Below are 12,226 nucleotides of genomic sequence, written 5' to 3' on the forward strand. Positions count from 1 at the left end.
GGTCCAGTTTGGGAGATTTCCTCTTGTCCTGCTTTCCTGCTTGATAACCTTTAAGTAAGTAGAACAGGAAATTCAAACTGAGTAGCCAGTCATGTGAGACCTTCTGTCATTACTTGCCATTATTCCTTATAACAATTTGATGTGTTTTCTGTCTCTTCCTTTGGAACATATTTTGTGTATCTCTCCATCTGCACTTTTGTTTACTCTGTTCCTGAATCTTTCCTACTATTAATCTGAGTGCCACTCTTTTTTCAAAGGCTAATTCAGATGTCTTGTTCTCCAAAAACATGTCTTTAGTTTACATGACTGCCTAGCAATACCTCCCAGCTTTGGAAGTTACAACTGCTGTATCATCTCTGTAGTGGGAGTGTAAATTCTTTTAGGACAATTCATGTAGAACAGAATCTTATTCTGCTGTATTACCATGCTAGGAAGAGAGTACATAAAAGTTTGCTGAATTCAATGACAGTTTTAATCTTTAGCCCTTGAGAGCTTTAAAAACGACTTCTTGGTGAAAATTTAAAATATCATTCTCTTACTTAAAACCATTAAATTGAATCGGTTAAAATGCATTCAAGTAAAAGACAAAGATCAGAAGAAAGAAGTAGGACTGTTTCTATTTGTAGATGATAAGATTGTTTACAAAGATAATCTTCAGAAATCTACAAAATGGCAATTAGAATACATAAATGAATTTAGCAAGTTCATAGGATATAAAATTAATATTAAAAATCAATTGTATCTCATATAATAGCAGTAAAAATTTGGAAAGTGAAATAAAAACAGTTCTATATATATTAATATCAAAAATTATAACACATTGAACAGCTAATTACATGCCAACAAATTGGGTAACTAGATGAAATGGGCAAATCTCTAGAAACACAAAACATACCAAAAGTGAATTATGAAGAAATAGAAAATATGAATAGATCTATAACTGGTAAGGAGGTTGAAACAGTAATCAAAAACCTTTTAACAAAGAAAAGTCCTGGATCTGATGACTTCACTGGTGAATTCTATTAAACTTTTGAAGAAGCATTAATGTCAGTCCTTCTCAAACTCTTCCAAAAAACTGAAGAGAAAGGAAAACTTCCTAACTCATTCTGTGAGGCCAGCATTACTCTGATAACAAAGCCAGAAAAGGACACTGTAAGAAAACTACAAAGCAGTGTCCCTCATGGATATTGATGCAAAAATCCTCAACAAAATACTAGCAAACCAAATTTAACATCACATTAAAAGGGTCACACATGATGACCAGTGGGATTTATTCCTCAAATGCAAAGATAGTTCCACATATAAGAATTTTTTTTAATGTTTCAAGATTTTATTTAAATTTTAGTTAGTTAACATCTAGTGTAATATTTTCAGGAGTAGAATTTAATGATTCATCACTTACATATAATACCCCATGCTCATCACAATAAGTACACTCCTTAATACCCACCACCCATTTAGCCCATGCCCCTACCTACCTCTCTCCATCAACCCTAGTTTGTTCTCTATCGTTAAGAGTCTCTTATGGTTTGCCGCCTCCTCTATTTTTTTTTCCTTTCCCTTATCTTCATCTATTTTCTTTCTTATATTCCACATATGAGTGAAATCATATGGTTATTTGTCTTTCTCTGGCTTATTTGGCTTAGCATAATACTTTCTAGCTCTATTCATGTTTCAGATGGCACAAATGTGCAAATACCACGTTTTCTTTATCCATTCATCAGTTAATGGATGTTTGGGCTCAACATAATTTTGAGTTTGGGCCTTTCCATAATTTGGCTATTCAACATAGGAGAACTGATCAATGTAATACACTACATTAACAGAATGAGCCAAAAAAAATGTCATCTCAATTGAAGCAGAAAAAGCTTTTGACAAAATTCAGCACCCCTTCATGATAATGTTCAACAAAATAGGTATACAGAGGAACTACCTCAATATGATAAAAGCCATATGTTAAAAACCCACAGTGAACATCATACGCAATGGCGAAAGACTCAAAGCTTTTCACTCAAGATCAGGAACAAGGCAAGGATGACTGCTTTCACTTCTTCAAGTCAACAATCTTAGATGTAGAAAACCTTAAGAAATCTCTCCAAAAAGTCTGTCATAACCCATAGAAGAATTCATTGAAGTTATCAGATATGAAATCAGCATACAAAAATTAGTTTTGTTTTCATACACTAAGAGTTGATAATCCAAAAAAGTAATTAGTAAAACAATGTCACATGTAACAGTATCAGAATAATAAAGCACTTAGGAATAAAGTTCACTAAGGAGATGAAAAACTTGTACACTAGAAACTACAAAACATTGCTGAAAAAATAAAGAAAACACAAATAAATGGAAAAACATCCTGTGCTCACGGGTAGACCTAATTTGATTAAGATCTCCACATTGTTCCAAAGCGATGTATACCTTCAATGAAATCCCTATCAAATTCCCAATAATGTCTTTTACTGAAATATTTTATTGTAAATCTCCATCTCACAGTGAGTCTCTCTGGGAACTGACCTGGACTTATTTTGGAAGTAGAACCTAAGAGGACACACAAATGAATTGCATATGGTAATAGGGAAGGTGGAAGAAGACTCCAGGGTTTTAGCTTGAAAAACCTAGTAGATGGTGATGTCATTTACTTAGCTGGAGTAGACTAGGGGAAGGTTGGGTGGGCACTGAATTGAAAATTCTGTTTTGGTGATGCTAATTTTGAGATGTCATTAGACAGTCAAGAGGAGCTATCCAAGGAGCGATTGGAGATTTGATTCTTGAGCTCAGGGAGAGGTCATGAGTATGCATAATACCTTTGGAAGTCATATGATATAAATGGCATTAAACCCTTGAGCTGGATAAGTTTACTTAAAAAGGGATCTCAGTTTAGTTCTGGCTCCCTCTGACATTTTCCAGCAGTCACAGATGCAAAAGTATGAGCGAGTGTTCTGTGTTAGTTTCCTAGGGCTGCAGTACTGAAGTACCACAAACAGGGTATCTTGGAACAATAGAAATTTATTGTCTCACAGTTCTGGAGCTAGAAGTTCCAAATATAGCTGTAAGGGGCCATGCCCCCTCTGACCCATCTGGGAGAGGATCCTCCTTGTCTCCAGCTTCCAGTGGCCATAGGCATTCTTTGGCTTGTGGCAGAGTAACTGTAATCTCTGCTTTCGTCTTCCCGTGGTTTGTCTTCCCTCTGTGTGTCACTATACATAATCTTCCCTCTGTACATGTCTGTGTCTGTGCCCAGATTTCCCCTTTTTGTAAGTACGCTCATCTTAACCAATTACATCTTCAGGGACCCTACTTCTTTTTTTCTTTCTTTCTTTTCTTTCTTTCTTTCTCCTTTCTTTCTTTCTTTCTTTCTTTCTTTCTTTCTTTCTTTCTTTCTTTCTTTCTTTCTTTCTTTCTTTCTTTCTTTCTNCATTGTTTCTCATTGCCATGTAGTATTCCATGGTATAGATAAACCACATCTTCTTGATCCATTTGTCTGTTGATGGACACTTAGGCTATTGTTGAGAGTGCTGCTATGAACATTGGGGTACATGTGCCCCTATACGTCAGCCCTCCTGTATCCCTGGGGTAAATTCCTCAGGGACCCTATTTCTAAGTAAAGTTGTCTTCATTCTGAGTTACTAGGGGTTAGGACTTCATTTGTGTGCGTGTGCGTGTGTGTGCGTGTGTGTGTGTGTGTGTGAGTGATGTGTTTCCCTTTTTTAAAAAATTGAGATATAATCAATGTACAACATCATATTAGTTTTGGGTGTGCAATACATTTGCGTACATTGCAAGAAGATCCCCATGATAAGTCTAGTTACCATCTATTTCCATACACAGTTACAGACTTTTTTCTTGTGATGAGAAGTTTTAAGATTTACTTTCTTAGCAACTTTCAGATTTGTAATACAATAGTATTGACTATATGTCTAGTTATTTTACAACTGAAATTTTATACCTCCTAATACCCACCCACCAATCCTGCTCCCCTCTGGCAGCCAACAATCTATTTTCTGCATCTATGAGTTTTATTTGTTCATTTGTTTTGTATTATAGATTCCACAATCAGTACAGTCTTACAGTATTTGTCCTTTCTCTGTCTGACTAATTCACTTAGCGTAATACCCTTAAGGTATATCCATATTGTCATAGATGGAAAGATCTCATTTTTTTATGATTGAGCAATATTCTGTTATATATATATACACCATCTTCTTTGTTCATTTGTCTCTTAATGGGCACTTAGGTTGTTTCCGTATCTTGGCTATTGTAAATAATTCTGCCAGGAACATAGGACTACATATATCTTTTTGAATCAGTGTTTTTGTTTTCTTTTAATAAGTATGCAGAAGTGGAATAGACACTGTTTTCCACAGTGTCTATACCAATTTATGTTACGACCAACAATGCATGAGGGTTCTCTTTTCTCCATATCCTTGCCAACACTTGTGATTTTTGTTTTTTGATATTAGCCATTCTGACTGGTGTGAGGTGATATCTCATTGTGGTTTTGATCTGCATTTGGTGATCAGTGATGCTGAGCCTCTTTTTATGTGTCTTTTGGTCATCTGTGTATGTCTTTTTTGGAAAAATATCTATTTAAGAGTCTGCTCATTTTTAATTGGATTTTTTTTGTTATTGAGTTGTAGGAGTTCTTTATATATTTTGCATATTAATCCCTTATCTTCTCTCATTCAGAAGTTGGTTGCCTTTTATTTGTGTTTTCCTTCACTGTGTAGAAGGGCAGAAGGTTTTTAGTTTGATGTAGTCTCATTTGTTTAATTAATTTATATATATATAAATTATATATTAATATATAGTTATATAATAGTTAGTTAATAATATATAGTTATATATATAGTTATGTAATTATATATATAAATTATATATAATATATTATATATTATATATTATAATATATAATATATTAATATATATTNAAATAATATATGGTTATATATTAATATATATATATATATAGAGAGAGAGAGAGAGGGAGAGAGGGAGAGAGAGAGAATATGTGAGTAAGGGAGAGGGGCAGAGGGGGAGAGAGAGAATCTCAAGCAGGCTCCATGCTCAGCGTAGAGTCTGATGTAGGGCTTGATCCCATGGCCCTGGAATCATGACCAGAGCCAAAATCAAGAGTTGAACACTCAACCTACTGAGTTTTCCAGATGCCCCAACATTTGTTTATTTTAGTTTGCTTGTTGCCATTGCCTTTAGAGTCAAATCCAAACAAATATTGCCAAGAGCCAAGTCAAGAAGCTTAATGTCTATGTTTTTTTCTGGGAGGTGTCTGGTTTCTGGTCTTACATTCAAGTCTGTACCCCATTTTGAGTTAATTTTTGTCGATGGTGTAAGATAGTGGTCTGGTTTCATTCCTTTGTATGTGGCTATCCAATTTTCCCAAAGTCATTTATTGAAGAGACTATCCTTTCCCCATTGTGTATTTTCACCTTTTTTGTTGGAAATGAATTGGCCATATATACTTGATTTTATTTCTGGGTCTTCTATTCAATTCCATTGAACTGTATGTCTGTTTTTATGCTAATACCATACTGTTTTGATTACCATAACTTTGTAATATGGATTGAAAGCATGGAGTATGATACCTCTAGCTTGCTTTTTCTTTATAAAAATTGCTTTAGTTATTTGGGGTCTTTTGTGATTCCATACAAATTTTAGGACTGTTTGCTCTATTTCTGTGAAAAATGTCATTGGACTTTTGATAGGGATTTAGTTGAAGTTGTAGATTGCTTTGGGTAATGTGAACATTTAAAAAATATTAGTTATTCTGAGCTGTGAGCATGGAATATCTTTCCATTTGTATTGTCTTAACTTTCTTTCATCAATCTTATAGTTCTCAGAATTTAGGTCTTTTACCACCTTTTTAAAATTTATTCTCAGGCGTTTTTTTTTTTTTTTTTTGATGCAAATGTAAAAGGGATTGTATTCTTAATTTCTCTCTCTGATTGTTCATTATTAGTGTATAAAAAATACAACAGATTTTTGTATATTGATTTACCCTGAAACTTTACTGACTTCATTTATTCTAATATTTTGTTTTGGTGGAGGGTCGATTTATGAAAGCATGTCACCGACAAGTAGTGATAATTTTACTTTTTTCTTTCCAATTTGAATACCTTTTATTTCTTTTTCTTGTCTAATTGCTCTGGCTAGGACTTCTAATACTGTGTTGAATAAAAGTGGTGAGAGTGGTGATCTTTGTCTTGGTCCTGATCTTAAGGGAACAGCTTTCAGCTTTTTGCCAGTGAGTTTGATGTTAACTGTAGGATTGTCATATGTGGTTTTTATTATGTTGAGGTGAGTTTTGTCTATACCCATTTTTTGAGAGTTTTATCATAAATGGATGTTACATTTTGTCAAATGCCTTTTTGCATCTGTTGAGATGATCATATGATATTTATCTTTCATGTGATATATCACATTGATTGATTAGTGGATATTGAATCATCCTTGCATTCCTGTAATAAATCACATTTGATTGTGGTATATGATCCTTTTATTGTATGGTTGAATTTGCTTTGCTAATATTTTGTTGGGGATTTTTGCATGTATGTTCATTAAGGATATTGGCATGTAATTTGTGTGTATGGGGGGTGGATTATTTTCTGGTTTAGTATTAGGGTATGCTGGCCTCATAAGATTAGTTTGGGAGAATTTCCTTTTCTTCAACTTTTTGGAAGAGTTTGAGAAAGATAGGGTTTTTCTTTTCTTTCTTTTTTTTAGTTTTTTTTTAGTTTCTTATAGGTGTAAAGTTAGATTGTTTTTTCGAGGTTTTTCATTTATTATTTATTTACTTAAAGTGAGAGAGAGAGAGTGAGAGAGAGAGAAGAAAGAAAGGAAGGAAGGAAGGGAGGAAGGAAGGAATGAAAGAGAGAGAGAGAGAAAGAAAGAAAGAAAGGAAGGAAGGAAAGAGAAAGAGAGAGAGAGAGAGAGAACTTTGGGAAGGAGCAGAGAGAGAGGGAGAGAGAGAATCCCAAGCAGGTTCTGCGCTATCTCAGTAACCATGAGATTATCACCTCAGCCAAAATCCAGAGTTGGACACTTAATTGACTGAACTGCCCAGGCGCCCTGAGATTTTTCTTGTTTCTTGAAGTAAGCCTGTATTGTGGGTGGGAGTGACCTGGGAGGTAGGGCCACAGCAGCACAGGGTGGGGGACAGGGTGCTCAGCCATGGATTATGGGAGGGCTGCAAGAGAGGTATGGTGGGGGGGGGTGCAGGCAGGGTAGAGAGGGCAGAAATGGCATCTATCAGCTCTGGTGCCAGCAAGGTAGAGGGAGAATATAAAAATGGTGCCTCGCAGTATCTCTATTCCTGGAGGGATTCCCAGCAGGCTTTTGCCCCTCTGGCCGAAGCTCTAAAATTACCAAATAAATTTCCTTTGCATATGGTGTTGGTTCTTTTCAAACTGCTGCTTTTGCTCTGGGGCCTGGGGTGAGTGAGTCTGCATGTGAGACTTTTTTTCGGAGTGGAATCTTCTTTCTCTGCAACTCTATGGTTCTCCTGGAAGCAGGCCCTGTTGGTTTTCAAAGCCAAAGGTGTTTGGGGCTGGTCTCTCCAGTGCAGGTGCTAAGGGCCGGGTGCCTCATACAGGACACAAAGCCCTTCCTGGTCATGGAGAAGTTCCACATTTGAGAGAGCTCCCTCACTGGTGGGTTCCTGTGCGAGGGTGGGTTTTTTGGCAAGACCACATCTCTGCCTCACCTACCTGCCTTGATGTGGCCCTTTTATTTTCTATTGTGGATGTTCAGCTGCTCCGATTCTTTCAGAGGGAACTGTTCTATATGCGACCATAGATGTCTTTTGTTGGTGGGAGGAAGTAAGTTTAGGATTTTCCTATGATGCCATCGTGAACCATCTCCTTTTTATTTTTTTAACATATCTTTTTTGAGGGGACACAATTCAACCCATAACAAGCTTCTACAATGATTTACCAAGTTTACAGAGTTAAAAGGATATTCTTGAGTTAGTCATGTTACACGTAGTATATGACATTTTACATTAACCAGAGTATTAAATGTATTAAATCCTTGCATTGTACAATCATTCTGAATAAATAAGAGCCCGTAATTAACTATCCTGTCAACTTCCCTTAGAAAACAAATGAGGAACACTTCAGAAGCCTCACATGCCGATGGGGACAGTCAGTGTGGAGGCATGGAGATGTAATTCCTGGAAAACACACTCGGATTCCATGAATACAGCACTTTACCAAATTTGTAGATAATAGTCGAACAGCTGACTCATGTTTCTGGATTTTTAGAAAACAGACACTGAGCCACAGTACATACTGATATGTGTACTCAAAAACAAATGAGGAATAAGAGCTCACAAATCTGCTGCGGATTCAGAATGGGCAGAAACACTATGTACTGGCTGAGTTCTTGGACAACTTCAACTTCAACTTCAACTTTCTGACAGAGATTTTGCTTGTTTCAGCGTCACGTCATTTTTCAGAGTTACACGCTTTTAAGGCATGTAGCCCCTATAAATGCACTAGCTTCCAAGATAAGGAAGCAGAACTTTTAAATAAAACAATGTAAAGTCATGCAGATGAATCAATGGAGGCATTATCCGATTGAAGGGTTCAGGGACTTGAGACTGTATTTTGTCTGAGAAACAACTCAGCTAATGGAAGCCTCCAAATTCCTAACAAGTTTTGTCTATTAGAAACTGCTAGTTATAATTTCCAAACATTTTGGTTTTAACCAACTGTTTTTTTTTCCTTTATAGAGGTATAGTTAGAGACAGTTAGGAAATATCATATGGTACTCATTAGTTTGTCTTTTTGCTCAAGCAACTAGGCAAAATTCTACTATTGAAGAACCAGTAATATAATGCAAGAGCCTGTGTGATGCTGGGTCCTGGGAGCAGGTGATGGGAAGGAAAAAAGCCACTGGGAGCTACAGCTGCTGTAGACATACACCGGGGTTACTATTGCAGGCGCAGAGTGCACATGGAGTTTTACTGGCCCGTGGCCCGCCATAGTGACAAAGTTGGCTTTGCAGCCAACTACCTTGAGACTGAACACACACCCTGTGTCACTTGGGTGTCCCAGCAAATTGTTTAATTTCTCAGTGCTTCAGTGTTCTTGCTTTTGTAAGATGGGAGTAATGACAATCATTTCACAGCACTGCAATTGAGAGTAAGTTTTGTTGAAAGCAGAGATTCGTGGGCCCCAACCCAGCACAACTGAATCAGAACATCCAGGGGGCAATGCCTGGGAATCTGTATATTTAATGACAACCTTGGTTTCTGTATATTTAACTCTCAGAAAAATTTTGAGAAACACGAATTACATATGATATGTGAAGTGTCTAGGAGTTGTGGCACTTGACGAATGGTAGTTTTCTTCCCACCCTGTCGCTTAGTAAGTACGCAGGGATAAGGGCGATGTGTTCAGATGGTGTAGTCATAGTGGAGCTCGGTAGTGGAATCATTCTTTCTGTCCCTCTCTAACTTACGATTATGAGGTGTTCTGAGTGCTAAGACTTGTGAACAGGATTATTGGCTTATGATCTATCAGCCTACCAAGTGCCACAATCTTTTCACCACCAGAGTTTATCATTGTTGGGGAGTACATTTTAAAATGATCTAATATTTACAAATATTTTCAATGTTCAAAAGTGATTTCGACATTTTAAATTATATCACGTATTCAGATTGGTTACTGGAATTATCTTGTGCTACTTAAAAAAAACCTGGCTGTCATCTTTATTTTGAATTACAAAAGCTTTAAGGTTTTTTGTTTTCTTGTTTTTGTTATTTGCACTTAAAAAAATGAAGTAAACCTTTACCTAAACTTAAATGGTACCAGAGTGCCATACAGGCAGGCCGTGGGCTCATTTGGATTGCACAGAAGGCCAAGTACATTTATCAGAGCCTCTGATTCTGAAGGCCCTAGAGGAAAAAAAAATCTGAAATAGACGTTTCATTTAGAATGTTGATTTCATGCTTCAGACATTGTTAGAACACTTGTTCTTCATTACTCCATTCCAAAACAATTTTCAGCTGTGACTTTTCCTCAGGAATATGCTGGGCTTATTTTGTGAGAACTTCTGTTAACAGCAGTGTTGATAACTGTTAACAGGGACAAACATTGTGAGTGTGCACCACTTCTTCCCATTCTCTTACCCCTGCAAGAAGATTCTGGCATTGCTGGAAGCTCCTTCTCCCCCAGTTCGGTCCTTCATTATTCAGATTTCTGTAATAAGGGTGCTCAAGAAATGGACACGGATGATGCACACTTGAACATGCGAGAAGCAGAAGGTAGAAAGAAATGAAGGACAGACAAAAAGTCCTGTGTGAGTGTGGGGTGAAGAGTAATGGTGCAGGGAGAGACTTCTGCGAAGAAGTTCTCCCAGATGCATGAAGGCAGAGAGAGTAACGAGAGGGGAGTTGAACGGAGTCTGTCTGGTTATTAAGAATGTATTTCATTCTTTGGCATTTCCTTAGGAGGCTGAAAAAAAAGAAACCCCCAAATCCTTCGAAGTTTTTTTCATTACTTTTTGGCTGCAGAACTATAGTTCTTTGATTGCAACACTAGGCTTAGCTTAGACCATGTGAGGCTCTGGGGCTTATTTATTTTCAACAACTTAACTGAATGCAGTAAAATGAAAACTTTGATTATTTAAAAAAAAAAAAACCCTGACCTTGTCTACAATCCCATATGAAGATTCTGTCATTTTGGATGAGAACAAATTTATGATCCAAGATGTGTACGGTAATCCCATTAGATTAAAATCAATGTATATTCAGGTTAATTGCTCAGGAACCTTGAGGACATGAAGTATGTGAGAAATCAGAGGAAATAAACTTTTCTAAGACTTCTGCTGCCTGGGGCTTTAGAGAAGAAGGTTATTTGCCTTTGGGAACTACAACAGTATTTTTAATTCTCTCTGCTGGCAAGTATGATCATATGTACGAGGGCCAACTTCATGTGTGACTTGTAGTCTCACAGGCCCTGGGCTTACAAGGGTTGTGCACTGTTTTATTTTTCATTAGGCCACACAGTCTATGTAGATGAACCCGTATATGTCCATCTAAATGGACATCTACTCTAGATTCTTTATTATTCAGTCACAAGACTTGTTGCTTGCTTGCTTTCTTGATTTTTACATTTTTTTTGAATAGGTAATGCATTTACCTGGTTTAGAATTAGTCAAATATTGACAGGAAAATGTTATTTCCTCTCAGTCTCCAATCTATCTAGCTCCAACCCCTTTCTACATAAACGGTGTTATTGATTTCTAATGTAGTATCCCTCCAGAGTTTCTTTATGCATAAAAGAAATATGAATGAAGAGTTATATGTTTATTCCTTTTGTTTTACTTAAAAGTAACACACAATCTGGGGCGCCTGGATGGCTTAATCGGTTAAGCGTCCGACTTTCGCTTAGGTCGTGATCTCGCGGTTCGTGGGTTTGAGCCCCGCGTCGGGCTCTGTGCTGACTGCCAGCTCAGAGCCTGGAGCCTATTTCAGAGTCTGTGTCTCCCTCTCTCTGACCCTCCCCTGCTCACGCTGTCTCTCTCTCTCCTAGAAATAAATAAAAATATTAAAAAAAAAAAGTAACACACAGTCTGCACTATTTTGCACTGTGTTTTTCCCACTGTATTTTTTTTAATCAACTGTTTTCAACTGAATATTTTTTGGAGATCTTGCTATATCTGTATATAGGGAATTCCTCTTTATTTTTTACAAGCTACATAGAATGTCACTGTATCACTGATCCATTGTTTAATTAATTGGTCCCTATTGCTAAAAATTTGGCTTTTTCCCACTCTTTTGTTGTTATAATGAGGGCTGAAATGAATAACATTGTGCACTCATTACTTTGCTCATGAATAAGTATAGCCATAGGATAAATTCTCCAATGTAGAATTCTTTAGGCAGTGTAGAATTTCATATATATGTGTGTACTTTCAGTAGAAATATATAATGTATATGTAATTTTTAATATATATGTATGTGTATGTAATTTCAGTAGAAATACCAAATTGTAATTTCAGTAGATGTACAATTTCAGTAGATATGCAAAATTAGTCTCCAAGGATATATTTAAATATATTTAAAGAGAATACCGATAACACGTGAATGCATATTTCCCTACAACCTCACTAACATGGTGACTTTTCAAACTTTTGCATTTTTTTGTTGCCAATCTAATAACGATGTTTAAATTTGCACTTATTATTAGTGTGATTGAACAGTCTT

The sequence above is a fragment of the Crocuta crocuta genome, unplaced genomic scaffold (genome assembly GCF_008692635.1).
Source record: "Crocuta crocuta isolate KB4526 unplaced genomic scaffold, BGI_CrCroc_1.0 scaffold369, whole genome shotgun sequence".
Classification (NCBI taxonomy): Eukaryota; Metazoa; Chordata; class Mammalia; order Carnivora; family Hyaenidae; genus Crocuta; species Crocuta crocuta.